Source organism: Mirounga leonina, unplaced genomic scaffold (genome assembly GCF_011800145.1).
Source record: "Mirounga leonina isolate KUSES-001 unplaced genomic scaffold, KU_Mleo_1.0 Mir_101799, whole genome shotgun sequence".
NCBI lineage: Eukaryota > Metazoa > Chordata > Mammalia > Carnivora > Phocidae > Mirounga > Mirounga leonina.
Window position 1 is genome coordinate 2,833,945 of NW_023270210.1, and position 19,494 is coordinate 2,853,438.

The window sequence follows — 19,494 nt, forward strand, 5'->3', positions numbered from 1 at the left end:
GCTCCCTCCCCCTTCAGTTTATCTTCCTATATCTGCCCGCAGAATCATGGCTCCCTGCTTCATACCTCGAAACCAATCGCCTGTGATATTCTGTTTGTAGAGATCCAGATCTTCTTACATCTCAGGCTGATTTTGTGGGTGTTCAGAGTGGTCTGATAGATATCCAGCTCAATTCAGGGGACCAGTTTTAATAGGGTCCCCTACTCCTCTGCCATATTTTTTCCCCTTATTTGTACGACTTTTGTGTTTCCTACTTTTCATACTCTCATTTATGGTCTTTTCTTTCTACTCAAAGTGTCCCCTTTCATATTCTTTGCAGGGCTGGTTTAGTGGTCCTGAATTCCTTTAGTTTTTGTTTGAGAAACTCTTTATCTCTCCTATTCTGATAGCCTTGCTGGATAGAGTATTCTTGGCTGCACATTTTTCCCTTATAGTGCTTTGAATATATCATGTACTGCCTTCTGGCCTGCAACGTTTCTGCTGAAAAGTCCGCTCATAGACTTATGGGGTTTCTCTTGTATATAACTGTCTTCTTTTCTCCTGATGATTTTTTTTTTAAAGATTTTATTTATTTGAGAGAGAGAGAGAACAAGCAGGGGGAGCTGTAGAGAGAGAGGGAGAAGCAGGCTTCCCATTGAACAGGGAACCCAATGTGGGGCTCAATCCCAGGACCCTGGGATCATGACCTGAGCTGAAGGCAGATGCTTATCTGACTGAGCCACCCAGGTGCCCCTCTTGATCCTTTTAGAATTTTTTATTTATGACTATTTTTTTTTTCCGTTTTAACTGCTGTGTGTCTTGATGTGGATCTCCTTGGGTTCAATTTGTTGGGGGATCTCTGTGCCTCCTGGATCTGGATATCCGTTTCCTTCCCCAGATTTGGGAAATTTTCAGCTATTATTTCTTCAAATAAAATTTCTGTCTCTTTTTTCTCTCTCTCCTGGTATCCCTATAATGTGAATGTTATTACACTTGATGGAGTTACTCAATTCCCTAATTCTATTCTCAACTTGCATAATTTTTTTTTTCTCTCACTTACCCAAGTTGATTGCTTTCCTGTACTCTGACTTCCAGTTCACTGATTTGTTCTTCTGCTTCATTTATCCTGCCGTTTATTCCATCAAGTATATTTTAAATTTAATTTATTGTATTCTTCACCTCTGATTGGTTCTTTTTTATCTCTTTGTTATTGGTCTCACTGATGTCCTCTACACTTATCTCAAGTCTAGTGGTATCTTTATGATCATTACTTTAAATTCTCGTCCAGCATATTACTTAAGTCCATTTTGCTTAGGTCTCTTCCTGTGGTTTTGTCCTCTGCTTTCATTTAGGATGTATTCCTCTGTTTCCTAATTTTATCTAACTCTCTCTGTCTGTTCCTCTGTGTTAGGAAAGTCAGCTTTGTCTTCTTATTCTTGATGGAGTTACTCAATTACTCTTAAGAAGAAGAGGTCCTCTCATGCCTTTCTGTTACCCATTACTTGGCACTTCAGGGAGTGTCTCCTATATGTGCTGCCCTTACCCTGCTCTTGGGTCCTGGTGCACCTTCTTTAGTCATCACAGTTCTCTTTGCCTGTTGTGGACAGTGTTTGGTCCCAGCCACAGGGAGGCACATGTTAACAAGGAGTGTGCTGGTCTGCTTGTGAAATGAGACCTGCCATCATTGCTGGAATTGAAGCTCTGTAAAATGTGCATGTCAGGAGATGTAGTGTTGGCAGGATTTGTACCAGTCTTCTGAGGGAGGTGACCTGCAGCAATGGGACTGAGGCAAGTGTGACTGGGAAGGATGGATCTGCTGAATCATAGGGGGGCAGGGCTTGGTGTAAGCAGGTAGGTAGGGAGTGTAGGTGTTGGGCTGGTTCCTGTATGTGGCCATGTGTTTATGCTGGGGTGGGGAGGGAAATGGTACCTTCCAGGTCCTTTGTTCCTGGAGGGGTCTTCCTGCATTCCCTGTCTCTCTGGAATATGCTCTGAGATGAGTACATAACTCTCCATTCTATATGTCTAGCAGTAGAAATGGGGACCATGGGTATGTGTGTTATTAACTTTACAATCTAATGCCAAACTTTTCTGTAAGGAGTTTGTGCCATTTTAGACCCCCACCAAGAATGTAGAGAATTCCTTTTGTTTCATATCAAATTTGATATTTATGAGACTTTAAAATTTTTGTCAATGAAGGTGTAATGAGAATTTATTATGGCTCTAGTTATCATTTCCATGATTACTAATAAAAACACTTTTTCTTAAGGTTAACAATAATTTGTTGTTCCTCTTTTGTGAAGTACCTCTTCAAGTCTTTTGTACATTTTTGTTGTTGGATTTTCTTTTTCTTTTGGTGTTATAGGAATTCTTCACATATCTTAGATAAAGTTTCTTTAACAAATATATGTATATTGTGTGACAAGATATACCATTCTATGGTTGTTCTTTACTCTTTTTCTTGAATCTTTTGATGAACAGTGTTCTGAATTTTAATATACTGTTTTATTAGTTGCTTCCTTCATAATTAGCACTTTGTGTATGTTTAAGAAATACTTTCAATACTTACCTGGCAGGGGAGATACCATGATCATGAAGGTGGTTTTCCCAGGGCGAGGCTTATCCATTGCACTCCGGATGTGCTGACCCCTGCGATTTCCCCAAATGTGGGAAACTCGACTGCACAATTTGTGGTAGTGTGGGACTGTGTTCGCACTTTCCCCTAAAAACAAAAAACAAAAAACAAAAAACTTTCTTACTCCAAATTTGTGAAGTTCACTTCTATTATGTAGTCTTATAGTTTTGACTTTCATTTTTAAATCTTCAACCCACCTGTAATAAATTTTTTATGCCCTTGGTAAGGTTCCAATTTAATTGTTGTATGAGGTATGAAAATAACCAATTGTCCTAGCGCCATGTATTGAAAATCCTGTATTTACCAGACAATTCTTCAGTGCTACCTCAGTCATAAATCAAATGTCCATAAATGCCTAGATTTTCTTCTGAATTCACTTTACTCTTTGTCTCTCCTGACACGAATACCCTTCTGCCCCATTATAAATTTTTTTTAAGGAATTCATTTTATTGAAATAATTTTATTATGCAAATATTTATTAAATGTCTTTTATAAACTATTTCTTTATCACTTTATATAAGTTTTATCTTTTCATTCATATAACTATTCCATGAAGTAGGTATTAACAATGACTTTTCATATGAAAAAAAAAACGAACAAACCCTAAACTCATGAAAGTTAAGCACCTTGTCAGGTTGCACATTTAATAATTTCAGTGTGGAGATGAATATTAATGATTCTCTTTTTTTTAAAAATTTTTTTATTCTTATGTTAATCCCCATATATTACATCATTAGTTTTAGATGTGGTGTTCCATGATTCATTGTTTGTGCATAACACCCAGTAGTCCATGCAGAATGTGCCCTCTTTAATACCCATCACCAGGCTAACCCATCCTCCCACCCCCTCCCCTCTAGAACCCTCAGTCTGTTTCTCAGAGTCCATTGTCTATCATGGTTCGTCTACCCCTCCGATTTCCCCTGCTTCATTCTTCCCCTCCTGCTATCCTCTACTTTTTTTTTTTCTTAACATATATTGCTTTATTTGTTTCAGAGGTACAGATCTGAGATTCAACAGTCTTGCACAATTCATAGCGCTTACCAGAGCACATACTCTCCCCAGTGTCTATCACCCAGTCACTCCATCCCTCCCACCCCACCCCCCACTCCAGCAACCCTCAGTTTGTTTCCTGCGATTAAGAATTCCTCATATCAGTGAGGTCATATGATACATATCTTTCTCTGTTTGACTTATTTCGCTCAGCATAATACCCTCCAGTTCCATCCACGTTGTTGCAAATGGCAAGATCTCATTCCTTTTGATGGCTGCATAATATTCCATTGTATATATATACTACATCTTCTTTATCCATTCATCTGTTGATGGACATCTGGGCTCTTTCCATAGTTTGGCTACTGTGGACATTGCTGCTATAAACATCAGGGTGCACGTACCCTTTCAGATCCCTACTTTTGTATCTTTGGGGTAAATACCCAGTAGTGCAATTGCTGGATTGTATGGTAGCTCTATTTTCAACTTTTGAGGAACCTCCATACTGTTTTCCAGAGTGGCTGCACCAGCTTGCATTCCCACCAACAGTGCAGGAGAGTTCCCCTTTCTCCACATCCCCACCAACATCTGTCATTTCCTGACTTGTTAATTTTAGCCATTCTGACTGGTGTGAGGTGGTATCTCATTGAGGTTTTGATTTCGATTTCCCTGATGCCAAGCAATGTTGAGCACTTTTTCATGTGTCTGTTGGCCATTTGGATGTCTTCTTTGGAAAAATGTCTGTTCATGTCTTCTGCCCATTTCTTGATTGGATTCTTTGTTCTTTGGGTGTTGAGTTTGATAAGTTCTTTATAGATTTTGGATACTAGCCCTTTATCTGATATGTCATTTGCAAATATGTTCTCCCATTCTGTTGTCTTTTGGATTTGTTGAGTGTTTCCTTTGCTTTGCAAAAGCTTTTTATCTTGATGAAGTCCCAATAGTTCATTTTTGCCCTCGCTTCCCTTGCCTTTGGCGATGTTTCTAGGAAGAAGTTGGTGAGGCTGAGGTCGAAGAGGTTGCTGCCTGTGTTCTCCTTTAGGATTTTGATGGGCTCCTGTCTCACATTGAGGTCTTTCAACCATTTGGAGTCTATTTTTGTGTGTGGTGTAAGGAAATGGTCCAGTTTCACTCTTCTGCATGTGGCTGTCCAGTTTTCCCAACACCATTTGTTGAAAAGACTGTCTTTTTTCCATTGGACAGTCTTTCCTGCTTTGTCAAAGATGAGTTGACCATAGAGTTGAGGGTCCATTTCTGGGCTCTCTATTCTGTTCCTTTGATCTATGTGTCTGTTTTTGTGCCAGTACCATACTGTCTTGATGATTACAGCTTTGTAATAGAGCTGGAAGTCCGGAATTGTGATGCCGCCAGCTTTGCTTTTCTTTTTCAACATTCCTCTGGCTATTCGGGGTCTTTTCTGGTTCCATACAAATTTTAGGATTATTTGTTCCATTTCTTTGAAAAAAGTGGATGGTATTTTTATGGGGATTGCATTGAATGTGTAGATTGCTCTAGGTAGCATTGACGTCTTCACAATATTTGTTCTTCCAATCCATGAGCATGGAACATTTTTCCATTTCTTTGTGTCTTCCTCAATTTCTTTCATGAGTATTTTATAGTTTTCTGAGTACAGATCCTTTGCCTCTTTGGTTAGATTTTTTCCTAGGTATCTTATGCTTTTGGGTGCAATTGTAAATGGGATCGACTCCTTAATTTCTCTTTCTTCTGTCTTGTTGTTGGTGTATAGGAATGCCACTGACTTCTGTGCATTGATTTTATATCCTGCCACTTGACTGAATTCCTGTATGAGTTTTAGCAGTTTTGGGGTGTAGTCTTTTGGGTTTTCCACATAAAGTATCATATCATCTGCAAAGAGTGAGAGTTTGACTTCTTATTTGCCGATTTGGATGCCTTTGATTTCTATTTGTTGTCTGACTGCTGTGGCTAGGACTTCTAGTACTGTGTTGAATAGCAGTGGTGATAGTGGACATCTCTGCCGCGTTCCTGACCTTAGGGGGAAAGCTCTCAGTTTTTCCCCATTGAGAATGATATTCCCTGTAGGTTTTTCATAGATGGCTTTTATGATATTGAGGTATGTACCCTCTCTGCCTATACTCTGAAGCGTTTTGTTCAAGAAAGGATGCTATACTTTGTCAAATGCTTTTTCTGCATCTATTGAGAGGATCATATGATTCTTGTTCTTTCTTTTGTTAATGTATTGTATCACGTTGATTGATTTGCGGATGTTGAACCAACCTTGCAGCCCAGGGATAAATCCCACTTGGTCGTGGTGAATAATCCTTTTAATGTACTGTTGGATCCTATTGGCTAGTATTTTGGTGAGAATTTTTGCATCTATATTCATCTGGGATATTGGTCTGTAATTCTCCTTTTTGATGGGGTCTTTGTCTGGTTTTGGGATCAAGGTAATGCTGGCCTCATAAAATGCGTTTGGAAGTTTTCCTTCCATTTCTATTTTTTGGAACAGTTTCAGAAGAATAGGTATTAATTCTTCTTGAAAGGTTTGGTAGAATTCCCCTGGGAAGCCATCTGGCCCTGGGCTTTTGTTTTTTGGGAGATTTTTGATGACTGCTTCAATTTCCTTAGTGGTTATAGGTCTGTTCAGGTTTTCTATTTCTTCCTGGTTCAGTTTTGGTAGTTGATACATCTCTAGGAATGCCTCCATTTCTTCCAGGTTATCAAATTTGCTGGCATAGAGTTGCTCATAATATGTTCTTATAATTGTTTGTATTTCTTTGGTGTTGGTTGTGATCTCTCCTCTTTCATTCATGATTTTGTTGATTTAGGTCCTTTCTCTTTTCTTTTTGATAAGTCTGGCCAGGGGTTTATCAATCTTGTTAATTCTTTCAAAGAACCAGCTCCTAGTTTCGTTGATCTGTTCTACTGCTCTTTTAGTTTCTATTTCATTGATTTCTGCTCTGATCTTTACTATTTCTCTTCTCTGCTGGGTTTAGTCTTTATTTGCTGTTCTTTCTCCAGCTCCTTTAGGTGTAAGGTTAGGTTGTGTACTTGAGACCTTTCTTGTTTCTTGAGAAAGGCTTGTATTGCTATATACTTTCCTCTTAGGACTACCTTTGCTGCATCCCAAAGATTTTGAATAGTTGTGTTTTCATTTTCATTGGTTTCCATGAATTTTTAAAATTCTTCTTTAATTTCCTGGTTGACCCATTCATTCTTTAGTAGGATGCTCTTTAGCCTCCATGTATTTGAGTTCTTTCTGACTTTCCTCTTGTGATTGAGTTCTAGTTTCAAAGCATTGTGGTCTGAAAATAGGCAGGGAATGATCCCAATCTTTTGGTACCAGTTGAGACCTGATTTATGACCTAGGATGTGATCCATTCTGGAGAATGTTCCATGGGCACTAGAGAAGAATGTGTATTCCGTTGCTTTGGGATGGAATGTTCTGAATATGTCTGTGAATTCCATTTTGTCCAGTGTTTCATTTAAAGTCTTTATTTCCTTGTTGATCTTTTGCTTAGACGATCTGTCCATTTCAGTGATGGGGGTGTTAAAGTCCCCCACTATTATTGTATTGTTGTCGATGTGTATCTTTGCTTTTGTTATTAATTGTCTTATGTAATTGGTTGCTCCCATGTCAGGGGCATAGATATTTACAATTGTTAGATCTTCTTGTTGGATAGACCCTTTAAGTAGGGTATAGTGTCCTACCTCATCTCTTATTACAGTGTTTGGTTTAAAATCTAATTTGTCTGATATAAGGACTGCCACCCCAGCTTTCTTTTGGTGTCCATTAGCATGGTAAATGGTCTTCCATCCCCTCACTTTCAATCTGGGGTGTCTTTGGTTCTAAAATGAGTCTCTTGCAGAGAGCATATTGATGGGTCTTGTTTTTTTATCCAATCTGATAGCCTGTGTCTTTTGATTGGGGCATTTAGCCCATTTACATTCAGGTAACTATTGAAAGATAGGAATTTAGTGCCATTGTACTGCCTGTAAGGTTACTGTTACTCTATATTGTCTGTGTTCCCTTCTGGTCTATGTTGCTTTTAGGGTCTCTCTTTGCTTAGAGGATCCCTTTCAATATTTTTTGTAGGACTGGTTTTGCGTTTGCAAATTCCTTTAGTTTTTGTTTTTCCTGGAAGCTTTTTATCTCTCCTTCTATTTTCAATGACAGCCTAGCTGGATCTAGTATTCTTGGCTGCATATTTTTCTCATTTAGTGCTCTGAATATATTATGCCAGTCCTTTCTGGGCTGCCAGGTCTCTGTGGATACATCTGTTTCCAGTTTAATGTTTCTACCTTTAGGTTACAAATCTGTTCTCCAGAGCTGCTTTCAGGATTTTCTCTTTGTCTCTGAGACTTGTACATTTTACTATTAGATGTTGAGGTGTTGACTGATTTTTATTGATTTTGAGGGGGGTTCTCTGTGCCTCCTGGATATTGATGCCTGTTTCTTTCCCCAGATTTGGGAAGTTCTCTGCTATAATTTGCTCCAGTATACCTTCTGCCCTTCTCTCTCTTTCTTGTTCTTCTGGGATCCCAATTATTCTAATGTTGTTTCGTCTTACGGTATCACTTATCTCTCGAATTCTGCCCTCGTGATCCAGTAGTTGATTATCTCTCTTTTTCTCATCTTCCTTATTTTCCACCATTTCGTCTTCTATATCACTGATTCTCTCTTCTGCCTCATTTATCCTAGCAGTTAGCACCCCCATATTTGATTGCACCTCATTAATAGCCTTTTTGATTTCGGCTTGGTTAGATTTTAGTTCTTTTACTTCTCCAGAAAGGGTTTCTCTAATAACTTCCATGCTTTTTTCAAGCCCAGCTAGTATCTTTAAAGTGATGATTCTGAACTCTAGATCCGACATCCTACTAATGTCCATATTGAGTAGGTCCCTGGCAGTCGGTACTATCTCTTGTTCTTTTTGTTGACGTCATCTTTTCCATCTTGTCATTCTGTTCAGAGAATAGATTAATGAGAGAACAAAATGCTAACAGGGTAACAACGTCCCCAGAAAATATACTCTAAACAAATCAGAAAGGACCTGAAACAGTGGGAAAAGAAAGGGAAAGAGAGGAAAAAGAAAAAGATAAAGATAAAGACAAACAAAAACAGAACAGAACAACAAAAAAAACAGAATATGATCATATATGATCAGGGTGGTGCATAGATCAGTGCCACAGACTAGATTTTGGGTGTAGTTTGGTCTGTTAGAAGAAAGTGCCTCCCAAAATTTTAAAGAAAGAAAAACTTATATATGTACAAAACTAAGGGTTGATATGATGAAGGGATGGAATATGACTGTAAAGATGGAAATTATAAAAAGTTTTATAAAAGGAATTGATAAGAAGTTTTTTGAAAAAAGAAAGAAGAGGATTTAAAAAAAAAAGGGAGAGAATGTTATCAGGCAGGGGAGTAGAAAAAAACCATGCATTAGGGATTTAGAGTATATTTTGATCTGTTAGAAGAAACTATTCCAAAATTTTAAAGAGAGAACAACTTATATATATATGCCAAAAATACGGGTAACTAGTATGAAGGGATAGAATATGACTCTAAAAATGAAAATTAAAAATGTTTTTTAAAAAAGGGATTGATAAGATGTTGGTTGAAAAAGGGAAAAAGAAAAATTAAAAAAAAAAAAGACAGTTAAAAAAAATTAACTTTGAAAGACTAAAGAATCATGGTAAAAAAGCCATGAATTCTATGTGCATTATTCCCCTAGCGCTGGAGTTCTGCTGTTCTCATTGATCGGTAAACTTGGTCTTGGCCGGCTGTTCCTGCTGATCTTCTGGGGAGGGGCCTGTTGCCGTGGTTCCCAAATGTCTCTGCCGGAGGCGGAATTGCCCCGCCCTTGCCCCCTCCCGGCTAAGTCATCTGCTCCGGTTTGCTCTCCGCGGCTTTTGTTCCCTGCGAGCTTTCCGTACAGCTTTGGAGGCGGAGAGCGAAAATGGTGGCCTCCCAATCTCCGCCCCGGAGGAGCCGAGAACTCGGGGCCCGCTCCTCAGTGAGCCCCCAGAGAAAAGCCGTCAGTCACTCCCGTCTCCCCGGTCTCCAGCCGATCTCCGTGCTCACCCGGCCTGTGACTGCATGTTTCTGTCTCTGGCACCCGACCCCGGGTGGAGTCTCCAAACCCAGCAGATCCCTGCAGTGCGCTCCCGCGCGGCTCCTCCCCGGGGAGGAAGGTGAGTCTCCCCAGATCTGCCGCTTGTTGGGTCCCTGCTGGAGGAGCAGTGGCCCGACTGTGCCGCGGATCCCGGTTTATGGCCACCCTGAGCTGAGAGCCCGCCTCTCAGCTCCGTCTCTGCAGCCGGCTTCCCCGCTCCTATCCCTGGGAGCTCTGCCGCACTCAGGCGCCCCCGGTCTTTCTGTGACCCCGAGGGTCCTGAGACCACACTGTCCCGGAGGGTTCCACCCCCCGCTTAGCCACCAGAGTGACGTCCCTCAGTGGAGCAGACTTTTAAAAGTTCTGATTTTGTGCTCCACGGCTCTATCACTTGCCAGAGGCGGCTGATGGAGGCCCCTCCCCCGCCATCTATCCCCCCGAATATCGCCTCTGATTCACTTCTCTGCACGTCCTACCTTCCAGGAAGTGGTCGCTTTTCTGTTCAGAGAGTTGTTGCTCTTCTTTTCTTTGATCTCCTCTTGAGCTTGTAGGTGTTCAGAATGGTTTGATCCCTATCCAGCTGAATTCCTGAGACTAGACGAAATCCAGGTCTCCTACTCCTCTGCCATCTTGCTCTGCCCCCCCATTATAGAACTTTTAAAATCAGTCTTGATATTAATAGAGCAAGTCCTGTTACCTTATTCTTCTTCAGGATTTCAAAAAGATATTCTTGGCCCTTTGCATTTCCATGCAAAATTTTAGAATCAGCTTGTGAAGCCTGACCAATCAATCAAAAAATAAATTGAGCAGTATTGACAACTTGACAATATTGTGTTTAAAGTTGTATTTCTGCACTTATTTAGGTCTTCATCATCTCTTTAGCATTCCATAGTTTCATCTTAGAGTGGCAGTGTACATCATTTGTTAGATTTATTTCTAGGCCTACGCAATTCTTTTTTTTTTTTAATTGAAATATAATTGGCATCCAGTGGTATATTAGTTTCAGATATACAATCTAATGTTTCAACAATTATATATATTACTCAATACTCATCATGATAAATGTGCTTTTAATCTCCTTTATCTATTTCATCCATCACCTCCAACTACCTCCTTGCTGGCAACCACCAGTTTATTCTCTGTAGTTGAGTTTAGTTTTTGTTGTTTGTCTCTTTTTTTTTCTTTGTTTTGTTTCTTAAATTTCACATTTGAGTGAAATGGTATTTGTTTTTCTTTGTCTGACTTATTTCACTTAGCATTATACCCTGTAGATCAATCCATATTGTTGCAAATAGCAAGATCATATTCTTTTTTTATGGCTGACTAATATTCCATTGAAATATACACTACATCTTCTTTACCCATTCATCTATGGATGGACACTTGGGTTGCTTCCATATCTTGGCTATTGTAAAGAATGCTTCAATAAACATCGGGTTCATATATCTTTTCAAAATAGTGTTTCTGTTTTCTTTGGTCAAATACCCAGTAATGGAATTACTGGATAATATGGTACCTCTTAACTTTATGTTATTATGTATATGTAATTTAAAAACTTAAGTATATAATTATTTATATTTAGAATTTAATTGACTTCTGGATATTAATTTTGTATCCAGCTATTTTAGAAAAGTCTCTTACAAATTCCAATAATTTATTTGTTGATTATCTAAGATTTTCTGTATTCACAGTCATATCATATCCAGGTAATGAATTTTGTTTCTTCTTTTCCAAACTTTATCTCTTTTATTGTTCTTATTTTGTTCCACTATCTAGGACTTTTGATAGAAGGTAGAACAGGAGTTGCATCGTCTTCCTGATCTCAAAGTGATGGTTTTTATAATTTCTCTTTTTGGTATGTTGTTTTCTATAGGTTGTTTTGTAGATACCCTTCAATAAATCAAAGAAATTCCCTTCTAGTCTTATATTGATAGTCATAACTTTTAAAAAATTTATTGATGTAGATGAATTATATTAATTGATATTCTAATATTCAACTAATTTTGAATACCTAGGATAAACCCAATTTGGACATGATGTATTATTCATTTTAGGTATTGATATAATTTACTAAATTTCTTCTGGATTTTTGCCAGTAATTTTCTTTTCTTATGCTGTCATTGTCAGGGTTTGGTATTAAGGTTATGCTAATCTAATAACACAGATTTAGGGATATTGCATCTTTTATTATTTATGGGTAAATTAACATAATTTACATTATTTCTTCCTTGAATGTTCAGCAAAACTTACTGGTTAAATCATCTGGCCCTGAGTTTTCTTTGTGGACACATTTTTTACTACTATTTCCATTTATTTAATGCTTACAGGATTATTCATTTTTCTCTAATTCTTGATTTTCTTTTAGTGTGTTATATTTTTCTAGGAATTTGTTCATTTCTTCTAAATCTTCAAACAAGTTGTTACAAAGTTGTTGAACTACACTCTTGATCTGTTTGTTAGTTATTTCAATGAATCAACTTTTGGATCTCTTAATTATCTCTTTTATAAATTATTTTCTATTTCAAAAATTGATGCTCCTATCTTAATTAGTATCTTTACTCTATGAGCTTATTTTTATCTTCTTCTTTACCCATTAAGTTTTTTCTTTTTGATATATGTATATAAGGCCACATGTTTTTCTTTAAATACTGTTAGCTGCATGCCATAAGTTTTAATAGTGATTTTGTTATTGTACACTTATGATGTTCTCATTTGTATTTTGATTTTATTTGTCCATAAGTTTCATATATATCCATATCCTGTGTGTATTATTTTAATCATTTGAAATTTGTTGTAATTCACTTTCTAGTCTCATACATTTTTGTATATATATCTAGTGAGATTAAAAATAATATGTATTTTTGCCATCAGTGGATACAGTATTCTATATATTTCCAACAGGTCAGATTTGTTATTCATCTTGTTAAAATCTTTTTTATCTGTCCTGATTTTTAAAATCTGTCTAATCTATCAATTTCTAAAAGAAGTGTGTTAAAGTACCCCATTATGATCATAGATATGTCTATGTTTCTTTGTAGTTCTGTCCATTTTTGCTTTACATATTTTAAAGCTGTGTTATTAGAGGTATAGAATTTTATTATACTTCTTGTTAAATTGAACCTTTTACCATATGGAGTTTTCCTCTTTATCTTTAGTAAAACCTTTGAATTAAAGTCTTTACTTCCTGAATGTTAAAAATAATGTTTTGGTTAATATTTGCATAACATTACTTTTTGCTTTTACTTTCAACTTCTCTATTCCTTTGTGTTTTAGATATGACTTTTATAAACAACATGCAGCTAATTTAGTTATAGTATTTTAATCTAGTCTGATGATCTTTTTATTTCAAATGGGGCCTTTAGAGACTAAAATTGCTAATATATCTGAATTAGAAACTATCATCTTTTAATATTTCCTATTTAGCATGCTTATTTTATGTTTTTTTCTTTTATTTCTTATTTGGATTGACAGTTCTTTTTTTTTATTTTTTAATTTTTTTAATTTTTTAATTTTTTTATTCTTATGTTAATCCCCATACATTACATCATTTGTTTTAGATGTAATGTTCCATGATTCATTGTTTGTGCATAACACCCAGTGCTCCATGCAGAACGTGCCCTCCTCAATACCTATCATGAGTCTAACCCATCCTCCCAACCCCCTCCCCTCTAGAACCCTCAGTTTGTTTTTCAGAGTCCATCATCTCTCATGGTTCGTCTACCCCTCCGATTCCCCCCCCTTCATTCTTCTCCTCCTGTTACCTTCTTCTTTTTTTTTTTTCTTAACATATATTGCATTATTTGTTTCAGAGGTACAGATCTGAGATTCAATAGTCTTGCACAATTCACAGTGCTTACCAGAGCACATACCCTCCCCAGTGTCTATCACCCAGTCACCCCATCCCTCCCACCCCACCCCCCACTCCAGCAACCCTCAGTTTGTTTTTCCTGAGATTAAGAATTCCTCATATCAGTGAGGTCATATGATACATGTCTTTCTCTGTTTGACTTATTTCGCTCAACATAATACCCTCCAGTTCCATCCACGTTGTTGCAAATGGCAAGATCTCATTCCTTTTGATGGCTGCATAATATTCCATTGTATATATATACTACATCTTCTTTATCCATTCATCTGTTGATGGACATCTTGGCTCTTTCCACAATTTGGCTATTGTTGACATTGTTGCTATAAACATCGGGGTGCACGTACCCTTTCGGGTCCCTACTTTTGTATCTTTGGGGTAAATACCCAGTAGTGCAATTGCTGGATCATATGGTAGCTCTATTTTCAACATTTTGAGGAACCTCCATACTGTTTTCCAGAGTGGCTGCACAAGCTTGCATTCCCACCAACAGTGTAGGAGGGTTCCCCTTTCTCCGCATCCCCACCAATATCTGTCGTTTCCTGACTTGTTAATTTTAGCCATTCTGACTGGTATGAGGTGGTATCTCATTGAGGTTTTGATTTGGATTTCCCTGATGCCGAGCGATATTGAGCACTTTTTCATGTGTCTGTTGGCCATTTGGATGTCTTCTTTGGAAAAATGTCTGTTCATGTCTTCTGCCCATTTCTTGATTGGATTCTTTGTTCTTTGAGTGTTGAGTTTGATGAGTTCTTTATAGATTTTGGATACTAGCCCTTTATCTGATATGTCATTTGCAAATATCTTCTCCCATTCTGTCGGTTGTCTTTTGGTTTTGTTGACTGTTTCCTTTGCTTTGCAAAAGCTTTTTATCTGGATGAAGTCCCAATAGTTCATTTTTGCCCTCATTTCCCTTGCCTTTGGTGATGTTTCTAAGAAGAAGTTGCTTCGGCTGAGGTGGATTGACAGTTCTTAAATCATTTTATTTTTTGCCCTTTTCTAATGTAGAAGATATGCAATCTGTTTCTATTTATATGTAGTGTGTGTCCTATTAAGATGTACACTTTACTTTTCAAATCTTTTTATTTCCAGAAGTCATATTTGGTTCTTTTTCAAGTCTCCTACTTTACTATTCATAATGTTCTGTTCTCCATAGATGTTTTAAGCTTTTTTTTTTTCATAGAGATTATATGTATCTGATAGGAAATATATTTTGTATCTGATAGGAAATATATTTTGAATTGTATTAATCCCAAGCCAGGGAAAATTTTAGAGGTATCCCTCTAAAGGGGAAGCCCACAAAGGAGATAGAATATAAATGGTCAGAGGTGTAGTATAACTAGGGTGATAACGTGGAGTTCAATGACTTTCAGAGGAGGAGGTTGTGGTTAGTGCTGTTTTATGTCTTTCCAGGCAGTTACATTAGAGTAAGAGAGATACAAGCGTGTTGAAGACACATATCAGAGAATGATTTTAATGATATTAATTATGGACTCTGTATGTAATCCAAGTAGCACAAGAAAGGAAGTAAGGACACGTAGGTGATAATGGGCAATTTAAAGGTGGTAGGATCAAGGGATTACAGATTAGGAGGGTAGAAGAATTGACAGTATAAAGGTACTAGGTGACAAGGGTTGAAAAGATGTGGTCAGATATTTACTTGAGATCATGGATTTGTAATGACAAGATTTAGGGTATGACCATGAGAATGAGTGGCTGGATTACGGTGAAGCTGAGGCTCACTGGGGGGCAAGAGGTCAAGGAATTGACCTGTAGTTTACAGTGACCAAGGATTACTATATGTCAAACATAATGCTTAGTTCTGCCCATGAATTATGCCATTTAATTCTCATAACACTCCTATACGGCAGTATTATCATTATCAACATTTTATAGATGAGAATGTTGAGTCAAATCATTCACCCAATCTCAGATTTCTGGGTGTGGTATATCAAGAATTGGCACTAAGATGTTTCTGGCTTCAAAGCTTTTAATAACAGCAGTGCTTTGAGGCTAAGTGGAATTAGATGGCCTCAAAAGAAACTCTTGTGACAAACTGAGGCAAAGAAATGTCAGAGTTGGCTTTATAGTATCTCAGTAGCATCATTTGGGATGCCTCAGTTCAGGTAATGTTCTGGCAGATAGTGCCTTATAGTATCCAAGTGGGGAGTTGGTGGGCAGAGTGTCAGTATCTGGTAGTTTCTAGGCACTGAGGTAAAGAAGTTTTAGGAATCCTAATTGGAGAATGTGCTGTATCAGTGTCTTGTACATAGTAGATGCTCAAAAGTTTGTGATAAAATGAATTTGTATTTGGACAGGATCTAACAGCAGACATCCTGGTGGCAGGTCTTTAGATAGGCATTTTATGTATATTATTTAATCTAGAATTTTTATGAATATTACTATTCCCATTTTACATTGAAGAAGGAAGTCTTTAAGGCCTAACATGACTAGTATTTGGTAGTGCTGAGTAGTCTCTTGATCTGGTAGTATGAAGGTGATCTTTATACTCTCTTACCTCATTTATGGTTGTGACTTTTTCAAAGTAACATTCATTCATTAACTATTTATTAAGTATGCATTATTTATCAGGCATTCTGTGCATTGGGCATATCATATATCCATGAATAAGACAAGGAAAATTCCTTGTCCCCATTGAGCTTATATTGTGCTAGAATAACAAACAATAGCAAAAAAACCCATGAAATATATATTAGAAGTGCAAATGAGATATTACTCAGCCATCAGAAAGGATGAATACTTACCATTCACAATGACATGGATGGAACTGGAGGGTATAATGCTAAGTGAAATAAGTCAATCAGAGAAAGACAATTATCATATGGTTTCACTAATATGTGGAATATATAAGAAATAGCGCAGAGGATCATGGGGGAAGGGAGGGAAAACTTGGAAGAAATCATAGAGGGAGACAAACCATGAGAGACTCTTGACTCCGGGAATCAAACTGAAGGTTGTGGAAAGGGAGGTGGGTCGGGGCATGAGGTAACTGGGTGATGGGTATTAAGGAAGGCACGTGATGTGATGAGCACTGGGTGTTATACGCAACTAATGAATCATTGAACATTACATCAAAAACCAATGATGTACTATATGTTGGCTAATTGAATTTAAATTAAAAAATAAATAAAAATAAAAGAAGTTTAATTAAAAAAAGAAAGAAAAAAGTGCAAATGAGGAAAAATAGAGCAGGCAACTGCATACGAAGTATCCAGGATGTGAAGAAGGATTGAAATTTTAGGTAGGGTGGTCAGTGAAGGCCTCATTGAGAAAGCTGATATTTGAGGAAAAACATGGAGTGAGAGAAAGAACAAACTATCTGGAAATTAGATGGAAAAATAGTCCCAGTAGAGGCAATAGCAGTTGCAAAGTCCCTAGAGTTGGAACATGCCTGGTATATCCAATTGGCAGCAAGGAGGTCATAGTGGCTGAAGTGCAGTGAGTAAGAGAGGAGGGTAGTAGAGGATAAGGTTAGCCAGCTATTTGGAGATTAGATCATGTAGGTCCTTGTAGATCATAACATGGCTTTTGAACTGCGGAGCAATTGGAAGATTTTGAGTAGAAGAGAGACATGATCTGACTTAATGGTTTTAAAGTTCACTCTGTTGTATAGAGACAAGACTGTAGGGAAGCAAGGGCAGAGTCAACAAGCCCAGTTAAGAGGCTTTTACAGGGATCTCAGCAAAAGATGCTGAGCCCAAGTAATAGCAGCAGAGGTGATGATCAGTGGTTTTATTCTGGATGTTTCTTTTTAAATGCAATGCCAATGAGACTTGCTGACAGATTGGATGTGGGGTATGAGACTAAAAGAGAAGTCAAGAATGACATCAGAGTTTTTACTCTGAGCAAATGGAAGGGTAATTACCATTACCTGATATTGGAAAGACTACAGGGGGACCAGGTTTGTATGTGTAGGGAGGTGAATATCTGAGCCTCAGATTTAAGATGCTTCTCAGACATCTAAGTGCAGATGTGGGTTGCAGGAGATATCTGGGATACAGATATTAATTTGCAAGTCATCAGCTTATAGATGGTATTTCCCTCTGGTTTGTTACTTGTACTCTCCTTTAGCTCTTGAGCAGAGTGAATTGGTTGAGTAACCATTTGTTATTTTGGCTGTGCAACCACGTATTATGGTGGCTTGAGCATGTGTCATAATTGTGTGTTCATGTACCATGGATAATCCATTCTAATATCAAGATTATCTGAGCCTGCACAAGGGTTATCCCCTCCTATTTCATAGTCAATCAGCTCCTATCATAGGTATCTGCTATAGTGCCCATGGTTATCTGAATATGCTTATTGGTTGTAAGTTCATATGTCATTGGTGTTTATCCATATGCTGTACTTATAGGACCATATACCATGGTGGTTTACTTTTGCAATGTGGCTTGGATTCTCTATATCAACTTTAAAACTAGAATTAGTGTTGCATTCTGTTCATGCAGCATAGTTGTTTAAATATCCATGTCATTATATGATGTTCTTTTGCTGTAATTTTCAGTTTATTCATTATGGATGTGTGTGCTATACTTCTTTGTTCATATGTTATAGATAGCTATTTATTCACTATTGATCATCATTACTAAAGAGATATCAGTTCTTCATTGTGGCCACCTGCATCTATATCTTATCTCTCTGCTCCAGTCAGAAAAATTTTGAGCATGTTTGCCTACTCTTGGACCATGGCCTTCTGTTCCTGCACCATGGCAGTCTACTCCACTAGTATGGCTGTCTGCTCCTAAACCATGTCACTTAATTCCTGATCATGGGTGCTGTGATACACACAGTTTGTGTGCACACATCATGGTTAAGGACTGATATACCAAATATCTCTTCACACACATCATGGTTGTCTAAGCATACTATAATTGTCTATAGCTACATGAATACTTTATCATGTTTGAAGGCTCTTTAAGTGTTAAGGCTTTCAGTTTATGCACTATGGTCACTTGAAAATTCACCAAGTTTGTCAGAAGAAGAATTTTAAGGGTCTCCTGTCCTACAGTCCTTGTTTGCAGTTGTTTGATGGTCATCTGAGCATGTGTCAGGAATGTATGTTCATTTAATGCTAATACCTGCTAATGTGCCACATTGCCGTGTATATATACCAGGATTGGGGACTGTTTGTAGATATTTTTTAACTTGTTAAGGCTACCTGTTCCAGTAGCATTTTTTTAATTAAAAAATTTAACTGTGGTTAAAAGCACATAAACAATCTTAATCACTTTTAAAAGTGCAGTTTAGTAGTGTTAATTATTCACATTGTTGTGCCACAGTCCTGTGGCATGCTTTTGATCATGTATAATGTCTTCTTTTAAGACTTTATTTATTTATTTGATACAGAGAGAGGGAGTACAAGCAGGGGGAGTGGCAGGCAGAGGGAGAGGGAGAAGCAGGCTACTGAGCTGAGGGCCCGATGTGGGCCTCGATCCCAGGACCCTGAGATCACGACCTGAGCCAAAGGCAGACACTTAACCGAATGAGCCACCAGGTGCCCCTTGATCATATATAATGTTTTAAGGAAGTGTTTACCAAGGCCCTATTGTCTTGTTCAGTGATTCTTAGGCTCATGTGTTACGGTTTTCTGACATATAGTGTGGTCAAATCGTTTTATACATAAATGTCTTCACATGCATTATAATAATGATGTTTGTTAACAAAATGTTATAGGGGTGCCTGGGTGGCTCAGTCAGTTAAGTATCTGCCTTCAGCTCAGGTCATGATCCCAGGGTTCTGGGATGGATCCCCACATCAGGCTTTTTGCTCAGAGGGGAGCCTACTTCTCCCTCTCGCTCTCCCTCTGCCTGCCGCTCTGCCTGCTTTTGCTCTCTCTCTCTTTCAAATAAATACATAAAATTTTTTTAAAAAACCCCCGAAAAACAAAGAGTTATGGTATTTGGAGGACACAT

The 19,494-nt window shown here is 37.8% G+C and overlaps 1 protein-coding gene and 1 non-coding gene across 2 annotated transcripts in view; both read left to right on the plus strand.

The window, feature by feature from the left end:
• GABRA3 (gamma-aminobutyric acid type A receptor subunit alpha3) overlaps positions 1-19,494 on the plus strand; it is a 368,385-nt gene that overhangs the window by 88,671 nt on the left and 260,220 nt on the right. The gene's annotated exons all lie outside the window — the stretch shown is intronic.
• LOC118015261 lies at positions 2,541-2,704 on the plus strand. The gene has a single exon (XR_004680596.1). It is a non-coding gene; the product is annotated as a U1 spliceosomal RNA (small nuclear RNA).